Source organism: Anthonomus grandis, chromosome 8, assembly GCF_022605725.1.
Source record: "Anthonomus grandis grandis chromosome 8, icAntGran1.3, whole genome shotgun sequence".
Classification (NCBI taxonomy): Eukaryota; Metazoa; Arthropoda; class Insecta; order Coleoptera; family Curculionidae; genus Anthonomus; species Anthonomus grandis.
The window spans coordinates 21,976,718-21,997,674 of NC_065553.1; positions in this window are offsets into that span (position 1 = coordinate 21,976,718).

Below are 20,957 nucleotides of genomic sequence, written 5' to 3' on the forward strand. Positions count from 1 at the left end.
TGACGAGTATGTTAATAAGAAAGGCTGGTGTAGTATAAATGTGCAAGCAACTTGTGATACAACAGAAATTTTTACATCCGTAGATGCTCAATGGGCTGGCTCGGTGCACGACAGTCGTATTTTAAGAAGATCACATATTTTTGGTATAATGAGAAGACGTCAACAGAACTATGGAATTATTTTAGGCGATGAAGGGTACGGCATAACACCATGGCTATTAACACCGTATAGAAACCCCACCAGACCTCAAGAAATAGCGTATAATAAGTTACATAAAAGAGAGCGCGTTATTATAAAGGGTTTTTCAAATAAGGCGGGCCGATGTTGATTGTTTGTGGCGGCCATGTTGTTTTGGTGGCATCTGTCAAATCTATTGTTTATTATTCAGTTACTGATGCCAAATCATCATGACAAGTTACACGATTGAGCAGCACGTCCAAATGATAAAAGTTTATTATCAAAACGAGTGTTCATTAGTGCAAACATTGCGTGCCTTGCATCCAGTATACGGTAGGCGCGGTGGCCCTTCAAAGTCAACTCTTCAACGTTTGGTGGCCAAATTTGAGATGACTGGTTCGCTAAACAATCAACCAACTCCCATACGTCAAAGGAACGCCAGATCAGTCCAGAACATCGCCGCTGTCCGTGAAAGTGTTCAGGAGAACCCGAGGCAGTCGATTCCTCGCCGTGCACAAGAACTTGGCCTTTCGCAGACTTCAACTTGGCGAATTTTGCGTCGGGACTTGGGCCTGCACCCATACAAAATCCAACTGACCCAGGAGCTTAAAGTTAATGACCATAGAGAACGCCGTTTGTTCGCTGACTGGGCTTCAGAATGTTTGGAAGTTGACCCTAATTTTGGCCGAAAAATCATCTTTAGTGACGAGGCACATTTTTGGATGAATGGATTCGTTAACAAACAAAATTGCCGTATATGGGACGACACCAACCCATGCGAGATTCACCAGGTGGCAATGCATCCGCAAAAAGTTACGGTTTGGTGCGGATTTTGGGCCGGCGGCGTCATTGGTCTGTACTTCTTTCAAAACAATGTCGGTGAGGCCATCACTGTCAACGGGGAGCGGTACCGATCAATGATAACCAATTTCTTTTGGCTTGAATTGAACATTATGGACATAGACGACATGTGGTTCCAGCAGGACGGCGCTACGTGCCACACAGCGAACGACACGATGGACATTCTGCGTCAACGATTTGAGGGCAGGGTTATCTCTCGGAGAGGTGACGTAAATTGGCCACCAAGGTCTCGCGATTTGACCCCGCTAGACTTTTTCTTGTGGGGTTTTCTAAAGTCCCAGGTCTATGCCAATAAGCCGCAATCCACCGATGCCCTGAAAGTCAACATAACCCAGGCCATCGCTCAAATTCAGCCGGATCTATGCAGCAGAGTAATTGAAAATTGGACCACTCGAATCTAAGCCACCGTGAGAAGCCGCGGCGGACATTTGAATGATGTCATATTCCATACATAATGGCATAAGTTGGCCTTTCAAATAAAAAAAATAATTTTGTTAATATCTCAGATACAGCTTGTTTTATTCCATTTCAACATCGACCCGCCCTTATTGGAAAACCCTTTAGAACGCTGTTTCGGACAACTAAAACGTCGATTCCCTGTTTTGCAACATCCGATACGATTGAACATTGACAAAATTATGTCAGTAATCATCAGCGCTGTAGTTCTGCATAATGTTGCTAAGTATTTAAATGACCAATTACCAAATGACGAAGAAGAAGTAGCCGCCGAGGATCACGATGGGAAGTTGTGGAAGATAATGATGAGCTAAATAACGACCGTCAGCGTGGTCAACAGAGACGAGAAGAAATAAAAAATATAATTTTTCAATTGCAGTTGTAAATATACTACTAAGTATGATACCATACAGTGCGTTTTTTTTAATGCGGTACATAGGATTTTACATGGTAAAATTTCAAGTGCATGTTAAGTTTTTTTTTACTAAAGCCTATGCAGACCAAAATTCACATAGAAATTTAGGTCTCTAGAAACATAACAAGCTTTAGTTTTTTCTTAAAAACTTACTAGATTTTCAGAAAAATTAAATTTAATCTAACAAAAAAACAAACACTTTTTCATAGCCTTGTATATTGACTTAATACCAGCTATTTCATCATTACATTGACAATGTCAAAAAGGTGACTTAAATGATGTCAAAAACGAAATTTATTTAACAAAATAAGCATTTAATTTTAGTAAAAATAAATCCGTATAAAAAAAATAAAGAAATTAAATTAATAATTCGTATTTTAATGCTTTTAAGCAGCACTTCAGGAACAAACTACATCACATTCTTTTAAGGACCGTAAATTTGACGAAGGGTTTTTGTTTACTCTTAAGAGAAATCTTTCTACTACATACTTTCTAATTGATTTGCGTAGAACTGGGCGATCTGGATATAAAAGCCAGTAAATACATTTGCCATTTCCTGGTATGAGACTGATACAATCTTCAATCTTACTCCAATCGTATAAACAAGAGTCATTTTTTAATAAATAATTTTAAAAAATTGAGCTTTTATTTGTTGTTATGTCAAAACATTTGACAACTAATGAATGTCTGTAGCCGGTGGTCATGTATTGTACGGCGAATTTTAAAAGAGTCGATATTTAAATTCATTTTTAGAATAAATTTAAGCATTTTTATTCTATGCTGCTAAGAGCCCAAACTTGGCCTGTGCCAATTTTTATAACTACAGTAGAAATGTGCCTAACATGCACTTGACCTTTTAACATGTAAAATCCTATGTACCGCATTAAAAAAAACGCACTGTATAATATCAAAACACAACATGAATATACGTAATAAGTAAAATAAACAAGAAACTTGAAGGAGGATTTTTTCGACAACAACTTTTTCAGCATAAATATTAGAAATTCTTCAAGTCTAAACATCTTCTAGAAAGTTTTCAATGGGCCACACTGTATAATGTTATATTTTATGGTTTTCATTATTCTGATTTTTTTAAGTTAAATTTAGATGTAAGTTGGTACCTTAATCTGAGTAAAATTCATTAATTTAAAAACGTTAACAACGAAAACAATTTATCCCTTTAGTTACAACTTTCTGAACAACTGATCTGCATTTTCTTTTTGTATTTTTTCCAACAATAATTTTTCCTTTTTCTTTTGAACCCTTATTAGTTCCAGCTGTTCCAACAATACCAGTCGTTGAAGCTCAGTATTGGAAAATTTGAGGTTTCGTCTGTTTCCTTAAATTTGGATTTTTTGGTAACTGGAGACTTATCAGGTAAACGCCGAACATTAGGTGGAGGTGGAATAAATTCTTCAGTTTTGGACGTTGATGGCTGAGGTTGTTCCACAGATGTCACGTTTGGTGTTCCACAGGGTACAGTTTTGAGGCCGTTATTGTTTATTTTGTATATAAATGATATGGTAAATGTGCTTGCAAAAGGCAAAACTATGTTGTTTGCGCATGTTGTTACATATTGGGTAACAATCTTGACCAAATACGAATTTATATTAACAACAACCTAAATATTTTATTTAACTGACGTGACAAATTGAGTTTAAATACAAGAAAATCCACATTTTATGTCTTCACTAAGAAATACAAAAATAGTCAAGTGAACTATAATGAATTGGATATTACTGCTGAGAGCATTCTTTAAGAAAAAGAAATTAAATAGATCTAGATTCAAATTTACATTTGATTACCCATGCCAAATATATTACGAGAAAGGTCACAAAAAAAGTTGGATTTATAGCTAGGGTTAGTAAGCATCTATCCATGCATACAAAACTAATGCAACGCAATTGCTTTACCCCATTTCCAATTCTGATCGACATTCTTGTTTAACTCACCACAATATAAAATAAGACAATTTGAAGTCATTCAAACTAGAGCTATGAGAATTTTCTCAAATGTAATCGCTATACTCCTGTCTCATCTATGTTAAGGCTCCGCTACCTATCTTCTAGCCACACAGCTGAGGGGCAGCGGTGAGAGACGCGGTAGTAATAAATGTCTATTTTAGAACCGTTGATAAAATTTCAGTCATCCTCTTACGCCGGGATCCGATGTAATTTCAGGGTTGGCCTACATAAATTTGGTGCAGGTTATGCAAGTATAATTATATACCTGCATTACTACCTAATATTGCTATTATATATGCATTTTGGGTTTTTTTTTGTTTAGTGCGTGATAGTTCCGGGATGTAGCTGTGTGGTTTCGTTGCGATCATTTTTTGCATTTTATTTTGGTGGTTACATACTGAAAAACTGAAGTGTTCCTGTGTTTTCACTAGTATTTTTTAAAAATTGAATTTGCGGTTTATAGTTTTTCGCGAAATCAAAAATGTAATTTATAGGTCCTTTTTATTGGCATAAAAAACAAATATTGTACAATTTGCCAACTCTCAAAAAATCAAGGACACAATCAGATGCCTAAAAGGCATAAATGCTTTAAAAACTTTGAAGGTTCTTCAACGAGCATGGAAGGCGATATTTTAAAAGAAGGATTTCTCCATAGTTTAGAGCAACATGGATTAATCTACCATAAATTAATAGCTGACGAAGACAGCAATTCTCTGAAAAAAATTTTAGATGCTCATCCATATAAAAATGTCATTGTGAAAAAAATTGAGTGCTGAAATCACCTTCTACGAAATTACTCCCGGAAAATTCGAGATTTAGGTAAAGACGTCAATGCTGGGCCATTAGTTCTTCGGAAGCAAATAAGCGTAAGTACTTACTATTCGTAGAAAAATTATTTTAGGAAAAATACTTATGTTTCTGGTAAAGAAAAACATATTTGTAGATTTATAATGTTGTTTTTTTTTTGTAGAAAGAACAGCTAAGATTACGATATGCAGTTACAAAAGCTATCGAACATAGAAAAAATGAGGGTGTTCCGATGTTAGAAAAAATAAAGTTGTTAAAACAAGACATAGACAATTCTATTAGCCACGTTTTTGAAGAACACAAACTTTGTGCAGAATTGGGATATTTCTATCATAAGCAATATAAACCGAGTGGTAGCATATTATCAGACTTAAAAATGACAGGTAGGTTCTAAAAGCCCAAAGTGTAAAGAATTACGGTTTATGACTGCCTTATAAATATTTATAATTTTTTGTTGTTTTAGACCTATACGACAAATTATATAGCTTTGTCAGCTATCTTTCAAGAAATAGCGTGAGTTTAATACAAGATGTTGACAATAATGTATCGAAGCAATTTAACTCAATCATTGCAAAATTTGTTGGCGGAAAACGCATTAATTATTGCCAACGAGGATCATATCAGGCTCGCTGTTTAGCTTCTGTAATTTCTCATAATACTAAAAAGCCTATATACACGATTAAAAAATTCCTTAATCATAAAAGCCCGATTGGCTTAGTTAAAAACAGGGAATTAAAGAAAAAATATATTAAACGGAAAAGATTATTCCAAACCAAAGAGAAGTCTGGACTTGATAGCAGTTACGGTGATCAATGTCAAAAGCCTGATGTCAAACACCTGAGGAGTTGCAAAAAGATTTTCTAGCTAGTATTAAAAAAAATGCAGAAGAAATCAAATTAATTGAAGAGCTCACAAAGGAATAGAGCCAATCTGATTTGTGGCACTTAGAGCGAAGAAAGCGTCTTACGGCATCAAATTACTATGCAATTTGCTCTAAATTTAGTGCCAGAAGCAACGGCGATACAAAAAAGCTCGTGGAACAACTACTGTACCCAAAAACAATTCATTCTGCTAGCATTGAGTGGGGCAAACAAAATTAAAAACGGGCAATCAATGTTTTAGAAACATTAATTGATGAGAAGATATTACCATGTGGCTTATTTGTAAGCGAAAATATTTCATTTTTGGCAGCGACTTCCGATGGCCTTATTGGGCAGAAGGGGATTGTTGAAATCAAATGCCCCTTTAGTGCTAAAAATCTCACCCCTGCAGATGCGATAATGCAAAGAAAAATAACATTTTGGAAGAAAAACGGAGAAATTAATAAAAACCACAAATGGTTTTACCAAATACAAGACCAATTGTTGGTAACTGGGAGATTCTACTGCTGCTTTGCAGTTTGGACATCTTTGGGCATTAAGAAGGAAATTATTTTAAAAAACGATGTATTCTGCGAAAACATGAAAAAGAAATTAACTATATTCTATTCGATATGTTATTTACCTGAGCTTGTAGATCCTCGCAAAAATTGAAATATGCATGTTAGAAATATTTCCCTAAAAGAATATACGATTGTAAAAGTTTTTTTTTTGTATGTAGCCAACTTTGTATATTTTGTAATAAATGTCTTGTTTTGTTTGATTTATGTGTTATTGGTCTTTATTTTTATTATCATCACATTTTACAATTATACCAAATCGAAAAAATTTACCATAAAAGCTCTTATTATCTATTTGAATTGGATATTAAAATAAGAAGAAGGTATAGCAATGGAGTCAAGCAAGTAGGTAGGTAGGTATGAAAAAAAAATTTTGAACAGTCAAAGATAACATTGTATGCCAACTTATAGTTTTTATTTTTTTACCTAGATTAAAAGTCAAATATTTAAAAAAAGCATGATGTGGGTATTAATTTTGTAAGTATATAGATATCAAGAACACGCAAGAATGTTGTTCTTCAAATGTTATTTTCTACCAAAATAAACGGAAAAGTATTGTTAGTGGTATCATTTAAAGCAATTTTCGAACCATTGTCACAAAAAAAGAAACAAAAAAATAAAAAATATACAAGGGCGAACCACCTAATTGCGATACACAGTAGATTGACACAAACTATTAAATAGTGATTTTAACTAAAAAGCAAGTTCCCTTTCTCAATAAAATATAATAAAGTATCACATACAGGGTGACAATTTAAAAACTTGAAATGGCCATATATTAGGAACGAAAAACTGGAATAAAAAAACGCCCAAAAGATTTTCTATATTATGCCACCCTTATCTGCAACCCCTTGGACAGGGTGACATACACCCCTAAAATCTTAAATAGAAAGGGGAGTCGAGTGACATCAATTTCCTGAAATGTGACTTTCTATGGTATCATTGGAAAGCATTTTTTTAAAGCTTCAAGATGATCTATTACTCGACCCCCCTTTCTATTTAAGATTTTAGGGATGTATCCCTGTAACCCTGTCCAAGGGGTGCAGATAAGGGTGGGATAATATGCTTCTTTTTGTTCCCCCTTCGTGTTATAGAAACCGTTTTGAGCGTTTTTTTATTCCAGTTTTTCGTTCCTAATATAAATGGTCATTTCAAGTTTTTAAATTGTCACCCCATATATTATTCCATTCCTAAATATTCCTAATCACTACAATAAGTTCCTTTTTTTCAAATCACTTCCTTTTTAAGAATTGCCAAATAGAGAATAAAACCCTTAAATTCGTATAGTTTTTACCATCCAAGAAATTTGGAATTTAAGAGAGATTGATAGAAACCTGAAATAATAACAATCCTGTATTTTTTATAATCTGTTGATTTAATTTAATAGGCTTTAGTAATCTGAATTTTTATTCTCAGCGTAATTAATTAATTTAATACATTTATTAAATTAATTTACTGCCATTTTCATAAAGTCATAATGATTAATCAAAACACGAGCACAACTTTTTCCTTAAAAAATAGTAGGTACCTAGTTGATTCAAATATGCCTTTACTAATATATAGATCTGATTCCAATATGACTCTTATATTTAAATTTAAATAAAATATTTAGAATACGAACCTGAAAACCACCCATCTCATCAAGTATCAAGTACTCATATAATCAGCAGAGGCCGCCACGTCGCTGCTAGTAAAAATGCACTTGTAAGGCTCTCGAAATCCGCGAATATTTCAGCAATGGTTTAACTTTTTTTTTTTAATTTGACTAGCCTTTAGAAAAAGGTGTGGTCGATGTCTATAATTATGTTTAAACTTAATTTAAAATTTATAATTACTCTTAAATGGCGTTTGAATATCAACAATGTTTGATTAACAAATTTATATATTTCTAGGCATATCCTCAGATTTTCATATAATTACAGACATGTGTTGATCCTTTATCCATAAAATAAAAAAAAAATTGAGTCAAAAAGTCTAACGGTTTTCAAATTATACCCGGATTTCTAAACCCTTAAAATGATATTTTCGCATGGCCGTGATGCGGAGCCTTAAGTATATTAGAGATATATCTGTGACCCAGAGAATTATGTTTAGTGTATATGTGTTTATTTTTAAAGTCAAACAACGTTTATTACCTGCGTATATCTGTGATAAAGAATATCGGGAGATTATCATAATTATAGTACTAGAGGCCGTACAAATTTTATCTGACTGTGATAATTTAAACCGGTTTAAGAGACCGATTTAAAATTTGTTTAATCGCTTCTGTGATTGTTTGATTTTATTTTTATTCTTAAAGCTTGATTTTCATCATGTTTTCTTGTTATTTTTATATTTACAGTTTTACTCTTTGATTTTATTTAATTTTAATTTTAGGTTTTATTTTTACAATTTGAATATGTCCTTAATTTTAATCAGTTTTATTTTTCATATTTTAGATTTAGTATTTAATTACTATATTATTTTTAATTTTTGATATAAGACTGCATACTGTGTTCTATTGTTTAGTTTTTTATTATTTGTAGTTTACAGTAGTAAACGACTCCAAACACTCACCTGTATACACTTACTTTTTACCCTTAAATGTTCCTTTAATATAGTTTATGGCTGCATATTTACATTAGTTTAATTTTAGTCTTATTAAAGACTAATATTAATGTAATTAATTATTATACTATAATAACCTTTGTAGCTTGTGCTAAGTAAAGTACTTTTTTCTTTAAAATTTATTTTGTGTTTATTGTAGATTTGTTCAATATTGTTATATGTACATACGTGTTTTCCGATTTTTTGTAGTGTGTGCAGTATTTCTACGCCACTACTTTATCAAAATTTAGATATGACACCTAATTCTTGTTTTGATCTTGTCCGTGTCATAGATAATACCTATTACCTCCGCCAGCAAGTCTTTATGTACCCAGCAACGGGTTCTGATGTTTCCAAGCTGCGTTGTCAATGATAGTGTACCGATAGCGTTGATGATAACGATAGTATATGATCAACGCTAAATGTTTTTAACACTATTATGCCCTATATTTGATTCGATTCTTAATACGGCAAATTTTCGGACAGATGGAGGGTTTTCTCGTCATGGAAATTACTTCAGCCAGACTTCATCGATCAAGAGCATTTTATAGAGATTGATGGATTAAAACCCCATAATTTTACTCTATCTTCAAGTATGCCATAAGGATCTAATAGTCTTGCTCTACTTCTATTTATTTTATTTGGTAATGATCTCTTAAACCACATTCTTTGTAAAAAGTTATGCTGATGATCACCCGACAACTAGTCGATTCCGTAACTGTCGAACTATCAGGATTGGACTATACTTTGGACAATTTTCCCATCCAAAACTGCGCTGCCAATAAAAAAGATAAATAAAGAAAAACTCCCTCAGTTTTTGGGCCGTTTTCCGCGTAACTGCAAATAATACGGAAACGGTTCTTCTTTAACGGATGCCATCTCAGTCTCAGAAAGGCGGCGAACGGTATTAAGGATACGTATACGGTGGCAGTATTGTAACGGCAAACAAAACTCCGGGGAAATCAACGGTTTGGCCGTCGGTTGGCGGCGTTTTGCGATTTCCGCCGTGGAAATCCGCCTTTCCTCTTGGCCAAAATTAAAGGAAAAATGAAGGCGTCCGCGATCTGATGGGGATAATATAAAGATCCGTGTATGATTATTGTCTTTTTTTAATCCGTATTCCACTATGCGATGTTTGATTAACGTTATATTAGAATCTTCCAAAGATTTTGGGTCCTTTGTGCCGGATCAGAAAATTTCTAGCATTGGTTTGTCGAGCCACAACTAGGGTTTGAAACTTTTCAACTTTAAATAATTACTGCCAGCATAAAATGACATTGTAAAACTCGTTGCGACATCTGTTAAAGCGACTCTGTATTTAACTCAAATTCCATCCTAATCAATAAACAACTTTATGCCCCCTAGTGGGGCTCAGTTAAAGCGTCTTTTTAGGAGGATTAGGTTATTGATTTAATTGGTAAAGAGATCTGTAAAAACCCACAAGCTTTGGAGCAAGTCTATCTCTAAACATACTTCACCAGATCTCCTCTGAATCTGCTTCTAATCCTGTATCTTGCTTACTGAATAAGAAATATATGTATTCGACTCGAAGGACCGCAAGAGAATAATATTAAAAGATGCAGTTCCATGTGATCCCAAATAATTCAAAGTTAAGTGCTAAATTAAGAGATTCAGGATATCACTGTTGAATGAAACACCGTGGAAACAAAAAAGAAATTAAGTTTTTTTTGGCGTTTTCCGACGTGAAAAGCCTTGTCCAATGGGCATTCAAAATTAGTCCAATTATTATCCAGTATGTCAAAGTTTAAAGAATGAATATTCATTGAATCCAATGAATTATGGGTTAAGGATATGCATTTATTTATTTATTTATGCAATCTACAGACACAAAGTCCATTAAATGATTACAATTGGTCCTTAATGACTAATAAGCACAGTAAGCACTACATATTACAAAATTTTAAAAAAATTGATTCTTTGCCCCCCAGATAACACATAAGGTAACTCAAAATAAAAAAAACTAAAAAGAAAAAAAACTTAAAAGTATTCTACATCAGATATATTTTTTTTAAATTTCCCAAATGGTTCGTAAAATATGTCAATATGAAATAGTAAGTTGGCGGCACTGGACATTCGAAAAATTGGCGACTTTTTACCTAAATTGGTATTTGTTTTTTTTATATAAAAAGTTCCCAAATCTCTATTGTTATGAATGTTTACCGTTAAAAGCAATTTTTCGAGAAGAAATGAACAATCTATATTATTATGAAGGATCTTATGCATAAACAACAAGCAGGCCACAGTTCTTCTGGAAGTAAGTTTTTTTAAATTAAATTCTGTCAAAAGATTTTCATAAGATATATCCATCAGATACACATCATGTTTTTTATAGTACAAATACCGCAAAAACCTTTTTTGAACTTTTTCCAACATTTGTTCGTAAATCGAATAGAATGGACACCAAACAATCGAGGCATATTCCAATATGCTGCGAACATAGACATTATAGAGAGTAGTAATGGTAAGTTAGTAAAGTTACAGGCATTACGAATTATAAAACCCAAAATCTTAAATGCCTTATGAACAACCGTGTTAATATGAGCATCGAAATGCAACTTATTGTCGAAAACTACTCCTAAGTCTTTTATTTCTGTTTTACATTTTAAGACATTAGTACCCATTTTATAATTGTAATTAATTGGCACTTTTTTTCTAGTAAAATTTACTGAAATACACTTTTCAACATTAAAAGATAATCTGTTTTGTTTTGCCCAAAGTAGTACTCTATTCAGGTCATGCTGAAGGAGTTCGCAGCCCTTAATACTATTAATTGCTCTATAAAATTTAAAATCATCGGCAAACATTTCACCATCACAATATTTTAAGCACAATGGTAGATCGTTGATAAGACATAAAAAAAGCAATGGCCCCAGGTTAGACCCCTGAGGCACCCCTGACAAAGCGACAAAACTTCGAGATGTACACCCTCTATATACTACATACTGTATCCTTGTAGAATGAAGCAAGCAACTGCAGAAGATCGTACGATAAGCCAAACCAATCTAGCTTTCTTAACAAAATGTCGTGGTTGACTCTATCGAACCCTTTAGAAAAATCGGTATATATAACATCTACCTGTCCGTTAGAGTCAACCACGCCATTCAGCTTCTGCAAAAATGTGGTAAAATTTGTGGCTGTTGACCTCTTATTTATAAAACCGTGCTGTTTTTCAGTGACAACACCGATTATATGATTATAAATTTTGTTATATAATATTGATTCAAAAATTTTGCTTGGACAACAAATTAATGCTACAGGTCTATAATTTGAAATATCAGCCTTGTCACCACTTTTAAATATAGGAGCTATTTTTGAGGTTTTCCATAAATCTGGATACATTTTTTTTTTCAATATTAGGTTAAATATTATTAATAAGGGCTCAATTAGAAGATACATGCTTTAAAGATATAGGGTGGTATCTTATCTGGCCCGATCGAGTTTTTAGGTTTTAATTTTTTTACAGCGACCCTAATATCTTCCACAATAATACCCTTTACAAACAAAGTCGCATTTGTCAGAGGAACCGCCGGAGTAAAATCCAGGGTGTAGCCAGAGGGATCTGATTGAACAATACTAGAAAAATGCGAGGCAAAAGCGTCAGCGATATCCCTGTTCTCGATTATTTCCTGGTCTCTGTATAACATTGGTGTATTGGATGAACAAGTACCTGACTTTGTTGAACTTGTGTACCTCCAGAAGTTACTAGGGTCGCTAGCTATTTTTGTTTCTACCTCCTCTATGTATTTTTTATATGCAATTTTAATGTCACTTTTTACTTTACTTCTGATATAAATGAAGTTTGCTCTATCTGTGAGACTATTAGATTTTTTTGTATTTTTTTCTCAATCTTTCCTTTCTTTTTAAATTTTTTTAAATTTGTTGCAATTCATATTATTATCCAATGTTAAAAACTCAGATTTCTAAAAAAGTATTAAAATTGGTATATTTTGAATTATTTTCAAACAGCGATTAAGGCCGTTTGACACAACTATATTTTTGTAAGAATTCTCAGATAAAAAATAGGAAAATGTGTAGCTTTTATTTTATCTAGCTGCTAGTTTATATTGCTTTCGTTGTGTATTAGAGCTAGAAGTACAAGCAGAGATCCAGAATGTTTATTAAAACAACGGTGAATGATGGACTATACAAATTCTAAATGGCGTCTGTAATTCCTAAATATAAAAGGCGTGTTTAGTGTGTACCTTCATTAGTGAACCTCCAATGAGTCTATAAACATTAAATTTGAAAAAGTTGTCAAAGTCTTGTAGAAATAAAAAAGTAACCTGAAGTTAAAAAAGAAAAAGTAAAACTGGATCAATTATTTCAAAATATCAAACAAGACTAGCAACAAATAATAATAATTAAAAAAAAAAAAGTTCCAAAATTTATTTTTATATTTAAATCACTGAAATATTAAACTTTCTTCCTAGCAAAAAAAAAGCTTTTAAACTTCAAATTAAGGCTAATAAGAAGCTGATAGAGACAGCCATACAAAAATGGATCCAACGTGAAAACCAAGGATGAAAGTTAATAAAGAACAAATTCTATAAATGTAACTTTAAATGTTTTTTTTATTTTAAAAAAAATTCAGGAATTTCTCAATGTCCAAAATTAGTCCAAGTAAGTGTACTTTATAGAACAAATATTAGATTTCAAATGAACGTTCAAAAGTGTGTCTTTTAAGTCTTTATTGACGTTCATTGGATATCCGATGGCTATCTGGGAACTTCCAAGTTCTGAGTACTATCTAAGAAGTTCCAAGGACGATTGAATAATAATAAGTATTTCGTCTAAAGTGACCAGTAAATGCGTAAGAAAAATAATATTTCAAACCATTCACGCTGTTAATAAAAATAAATCGAGGTGAAAATTAAAAAAAAAACAATTTTTGCCCTTATTGGTTTCCATACACTGGGAGAAAATCTTAAAAACATATCTTTAATCTCTTTGGGAATTATTTTGTATAACCAGGTATGCACATGAATTAGGCTTTCTATCATAAGTATGCGATTGACACTTGAGGTGACAATTAGAGGTTAGGCTTAGGTGGTATTCATGAGTGTGAAGGTTGAATATAGCGGGGCGGAATAGTCTGCCACCGAAGATGGTCGACTAATTCTGATTGGCTAATTTTTGACGTACATCAAATATGACAATAATGACATTAATGATATTTTAACTGTCATATTTGACGACTCGATGGTCTTTATTATGTTCCCTTTGGGTAGAAAATAAGCCAAACCTCATGATTTTCTTCTAATTTAAAAATTTTAACCAATTTTATAGCTTGCTGTAGTTTTTTTTCTAATATTCCGATATCATGGGTTGCTAAATTATTTTACAAGCTTGCAAACATCCAATTATTCTGCTATTACACAAAGCAGAGGACAGGTACATTTTTCAGTTATGACATACCTATGTCTTTTCTAATAAGGTTGAGGTGCATTTTGCATGTATTATCATTTTCCAAAGTATAATTACGGATTCAATTCTATTTTAGACATATCTATGTCTAAGTTCTCAATTTTTACAATTTAATTCTAATTCTTAGACCTCCACGGATCAAAATGTTGGAAAAATAAATTTCATTGTCTTCATCTAGGTTAAGATATTCATGCATATATACTTTATGCATTAGTTTGTATGTGAGTAATTATTAATAATAATGCCCAGACCGTCACAAATATTATAGATTTTTTAAATTTCTGTCGAATTTACTCTAATAATGGAGAATAATTACTCAAAGACCCCTAATGCAAAAAAAATCCTATTTGTACCTCAGTCCTTAAGTGTGTCTCGAGAAGTATTCATTGATGTTGCTCAAATTGAGAGCATCTTTATTTAGTTAATAAAGAAGCTTAAAGTTCATTTCAAAAACAAAAAGAACTTGGAATCTTAAGAAGAACGGTTGGTTTGGTTAAAATCATGGTTGCAAATCTTATACGTTCTAAATCATTAAACATTACGCAAATTGCTGTATAATGGTAGGTTCCGGGTCATCGAGAAAAACCTTACTTTCAAATATTCCCTTTGAAGAAGGCCTATTCTTAAAAATCTTAAGTTACCAGCAGAGACTATGAGCAGCGGTTTGCTGTGCTCTTATATTTGATGAAATTTCTTTAATTTCTGGGCTTTTTTATGAAAAATCTAAATAAGGAAACTCTAGTTTTAAGAATTTGAGTGAACTGTACAGGACCCCCTAATCAGGCAAATCATGCTTTGGTTTTGATGGTTAAGGGCCTAAGAAAACTTTATAAGAGTCATGTTTCTTTTTTTTACAAAGAACACTAATAAAACTGAGGCTTAAAAAAACTTGTATTACTTTGTATAAAAGATTTACAATCTATTGGGATGAAAGTATCAGTGTACCACATTTATTAAAAAAATCATATTATTATGGTTTTTATGTCATTGTACATTGTTATACTATGTTAGGGATAAAGTTAAGTTTTTTTATTAGAATTTATATTTTGTTTTTGTTTGATTACATTAAAAAAACATGCATATTAGTTTGTACAATCTCTGTGTTTGTTATTTGAGTTTATATTTTGCTTTTCATAATATGTATAATTTTTTTTTAATACTTAATCTAGTAAAATCCAAAGTATTTTTTTTTTCAATCATATTCTCGTTCAATTCATCTTAAAATCATATATTTAAAAGACAAATAAGTCTTTTACAATTACTGGTAAGTATCTATGTCCAAATATCTTCAAAGTCCAGACCTAAATATCCTAAATAAGCAATTCCTTAGAAACTAAATTAAAATCAAATAATATTTTAGTTGATTTGTTGATTCTTAAAGAAAGTGATAAGAGATGTCCGAGATATGTAATATTAACAACTATTTTTCTTTCAAATTCAAAATTAACGGATTTAATAAAATGTGAGTATTTTTAAACTGTTAGACATATTGTTAATTTTATATTAAAATAAAATTGTATTTAAATATATCGCGCAATAGATCAGGTTTAAATTTCCCATCACACGCCACCCGAGACGATCTCCCCCGTCCTTGTCAACAATGTCAATAAAGCTGTCAACAGAATATCTGTATGATTATTAGGCAACACGCATTTTTCTATATTCGTGTTCTGTTCTGTGGTGGTAAAGTGGTTTTACGATACAATGATGTGCGTTTAAATATTTATTAAAAATATTCACTTCATCAAATAATAAACTGTTCTTTATTGTTACAAAATAAATGTAACTATTGCTTACCAATTGAAAACCAAATAACAGTTCCTTCAGTTTTCAAATTATTACCTCGTTTCAAAATTGTAATATTTATTTTCGTCTTTTATATTTTACAATTTTTATTATTAAACGCAGATGGTCTTTTTGAGTTATTATAATTTAGAGTATATATAATGTTATATTTGCATGTAGTCCGATAGAGTCTATGTATTTCGGATATTTTTATCTGCAATTTTAGTTTTTTCAAGTTTGTGTACTTTTTTTATCTAACTAGTCTATTCCGTACTTAGTATGTTACTGCAAAACTATAAATTGATTTATAGTTTTGCAGTAACATACTAAGTACGCTATACTGAGTACGCTACATATAGCTCACCTCAATGTTCATTGCTTAACATCTAATATAAGTCATCTATGCCAATAGATATAATGGTGACACCATTGGCATGTAGCAAGTAGCTATGTAGTGTTTTGTTTATTTATTCATACTTTTGACCACATACAATTATTGATTTGTATAAGTTTGTATATTTGTTTTATTAGTTTTATTTTATTTTTGTGGGTTTTGTTTGTCTTTGTGTTTTACTTTAGTTATCAGCTTTGTCTACAAATTGTAAAATTTTTTGACAATAGAGCGATGATTCATTCATTCATTTATTCATTCATTTATTTGGCATAGATCTAACTGACTAATAACGTTCTAATCAAATCGAAGAGTGGGTTTGTATGCTAATAATCGTGTAAAGTACGAGATACAGCCTATTTGGTCTTATATTTTTGAGCAAATGTGGATTAAAGTATATATAGGCCCCCAAATACAAATAGATTGGATTTTTTGGGTAGTATTGAGGACATATTAATAGATATTTATTCTCGGTATGAAAATATCTTACTTCGGGGTGATTTTATTATTAATATACTGAATCGACACCTGTCGATAACAATTAATTTCAATTTTAAATATGTTTAACTTAAATCCATAAATTAATAATCCTACTCGTATTGGCACTACGTTACTTAATTTACTCTTTGTAACCTTTTTTGTCAAGAATAGTGGGTTAGTAGATTTTTCCGGATCACAACTTAATTTATTGCAAATTCTTTACTAATAAGCCAGTAGAAAAGCCGAAGCTTAAATTTATCCGATATATTAAAAGGATTGACATTTAAGAATTTACCAGAGGTTTAGAACTTCTTCCTTGAAGTGATACTAACAGTACTGATACAGTGGACGAAAAAGTTACACATCTATATCTCATCTCCTATACTTCAGACACTATGTAATAATCTCTATTCGAATTAAAGTCAGTAGGTGTGATCAACGTACTTGGTTTTACCAGATACTACACTTATTGATTTGATGCTACATGTATACTTACTACTCATTTTTGTCTGATCGCTTAAGTTAGTCAAGTTTAGTCTTACGTGTCATTGCACTCTTTAAATGTCTTGTCTTTCCATATCCATACTCTTCCTTTAGAAATTTCTTTCATATTATAATATGTGCAGCTATAGACTATAAAATGAAAATATTCCTATTGAAATGCTAGATCTTTTGTATACATATATTATCTTTATTGTTAGTTTTATGTTTTTTAACAAGTTCAAAAGTTTACTCAACAGCTCGGACAATAAGTATCTACACTCTCTTATAAAAACATTGGGAATACCATGTGTATATTTACTCCTAATTTTAAGGATGTTTAAAGCATATTGGAAAAGAATTGGCACCTAGTTGCCTACCAATATGCCCTTTTGTACCATGCTATAATGCTTAGATTAGATTTATATGTCGTAATTTCAGTAAATAAAAATTGTTTTACATTATTTCCAAAATTGTGACATGTTTTTTGCAGAAAATGTCAATTTCGTTCAATTTTATTATAATATCTTGAAAAAAAGAAAATCAAGTAGATTATAATTAAACTTTAAAATTTATTAATCCGATTCGAAGGACCAATGTTCCTAAATCACTTTCAATTTAAAAACTCTTTTTAATAATACATATTTAATTCTTCTACGCTACTGCTTGTGGTATTGATCGCGACACGATCCTCTCTCCCTCTCACTTACACTTTTAAACAACAATTACTCCGTACGTGACCATGCGCCTTGGGAGCGTATTTATTTACGTTAAAAGAAAATACACACGGTCAGGTATGTATGTAGATTGTTGTGGGCATGTAACAGTATTAATCATTTATAATCACGCCTTAAATACTAAACAGGGCAACTCGTTCTTGCTGTTCTGTCTATATTTAGTTACTGATCCCACACGTATTTTATAGACGAAGGAATGTTTTCGTTTATTTTATTTATTCACATAGAACAACAAAGTATGTACAATTATCAGTAGAGTTATAGACAAAGAAATTTCCTTGGGACTCTTTCAATTTCCTCGTTGTACGATATAGAAATTACACCACCGAGAAACAGTAGTTCAACACTGAACTTTTACAGATTTTATGAAAAGTTCTTATCCATTGCACAGATCCCAAAATCTTGTAAACTTGTAAACCAAAATTAGGTATCTTATCATAAGCCTTATTAAAAGCTGTATAAATAACATTCATTTAAGGCTTAGATTGAAGATATGCAGTTATAGAAATTCCCTGGTTAATAGATTTACAAATATTTCCGAATCCTTCTAGCCAGTAGTACTCTGCCTTGACCCCACTAATCCAACATATATAACCTCTTACAATTCCTAAGAGTAAAGCCTATTACATTTAACTACTAATTGGTCTATATGAACATAAAAAATTAATTTAAAGTCAAATAGTATACCCAGGTTTTTTTCATAAAATGAAATTTGAAAACACTCTAATCTAACAGATTTCAATTACATCACTGCGATACGCTATCCAGATCTTTTTATAACAAACTCTCACCTAATTCATATAAGAATAAATTGAGATCATCGGTAAACATTACCGACTCACAGTATTTCAAGACCTTAATGTCGTTAGAAAAATAAATTAAACAATAAAGGAGAACAATATCCATCTTAGGGAGCACTAGAGCATACCTCCACCACTTTAGGTAGAATGTTTCCAATTTTAATGACTTGCTTTCTGTTAGTAAGAAAATTACCCAATACTCCCCTTAGTTCGCACGCCCCTGGTTAAAATAATTTTTGTTTAATAAGTTAAAAAAGATAAACGTATTAACAATAATTGATGTCTTAAAACTGGTTGCAGTAGCTAAAGTAGTTCCGAAGCTATAAAACGAAAACTACAGTTTTAAAGGTTATCTTCAAAGAGATGTAGCTCCCTGAAGCAGCATTTCCGAACTTATGTTCATAAGAACTTTTCTTTTCTTTTTACGTTTTCTATATAGCCTACAAGTTTGTAGCATGATCAACGGAACACCCTGAAGATTATTTTTAAAACTAATAGTTTTTCCTATTGTATTTTTCTGCTAAAATTTTGAGAAAATTTCAAATTTTGGACAGATTTTTTGTAAAAATTTCTAGAAAACCCTAAATTTAGAACAAAAAGCCTTTCAAACGTTTCTTCCACTATATTTTTTCCACTTTTTTCCTGTATAAAAATTTGGAAAAAATTGCATTCTTCTGTTTAAAAGCACTCAAGCTTTCCTCCCACTGCATGGAAAATCCCAATTAGTGAATTGCCCGGTTTTCGGCCACTTAACTGAATTTTGATATTTAGGTTACTTTTAAAAAAAAGCCTATTTCATTATTTATATATTAAAATATTTTACTCAATAGCCTATAGTATCTTTAATTTAAATTTATCATTTCCAAATATAAGGATCATTTAGAGTATTTTTGTATAAATAAAATATAAAAAATGTGCCTTTTGCTAGTTCTCGGCCGCTTGACTTTTTTTTCGGCCATTCTTAAGACCCTTTTTTTCGGCCATGCAAACAAATGATTAAGACGTAAGTAAGAAATAAATAAAAAACAATAAAAATAAATAAAATTTTATTCGAGATTTTATTGCACAAAACATTTAAAATATCACAAAAATAAAAACATTATTTTTAAAATAAAAACAAAACAAAAACATAGCGAAACTAAAATGCAAATATTTAAAAAAACTTAATTACAAATAAAAAACACAAACTAAACTTTAAAAGAAAACAAAATGTTAATATTCTACCTAAAAATAGTTGGTATATAGGAACTTCGTATCTAATATCGATCACAATCCGCAGTAACTCACTTACAAAAAATACAAATAAAATCCTTAGTGGCTGCTTCTTCAAATGGCAAATAAGAAAGCTCTGTGCAAGCTAGATGATACCACTTAGGACATGTGTCACAGCCCACATTTTTTAATGAATCATCTTCGGTGTCACTAACTAGTTCATCTTCGGAAAGAGAACATATTAATTTTAGCTGCATTTTTCTTTACCGGCTTACTAGTATTTTTTTTTAAGTCTTTCTTCCCTCCTCTTTTGTAGTGCCTCTTGCTTATTTAATTTTTCCTGCTCCTGTTTTTCGATATGCTTCCTCCAAGCTTGTAATGAAGTAGCACTGGGCAATTTTTCTTTCTTCTTATTTTCCAAGTTTTTTTTATGGATTCGGGAAATCTTAAATGGCGAGAAAATGGACTTACAACTTCTTCTAATTCTATATCTTTTATAGGAGTTTATTTTATAGTGTTGTTGCTGTTTTTCTTGCTTGTTCTTCTCTAAATTATTTTTACCAGAAATATCTACCGTAATATCTGGATCGACATTTTCCTTGGTTTCTTCATTTTGTTCTTCATTTTTGTTAGTATTTTTATCAGTTTTTTCTTCAGCAATAATATTTATGCTTTGATTTTCCGGTTCATCATAAAGTTCACTTATTGTAATATTGTCCAGTGATATAAGATTTAATTCCTCTACTGGCATAATCTCGAACACGTCCATGGGGAGTATGGTTCCTACTTCGCAAGTCAAGCCATTTATATTTTCTGCATTTATATCTTGATATTGATTTGGTGTTTGCTTGTCATCTTGCTCAAGTTTTCGTCAGTATTCGTGTTTTTCTCAGCAAAATCATCCAATAACTTGAAGATAACTT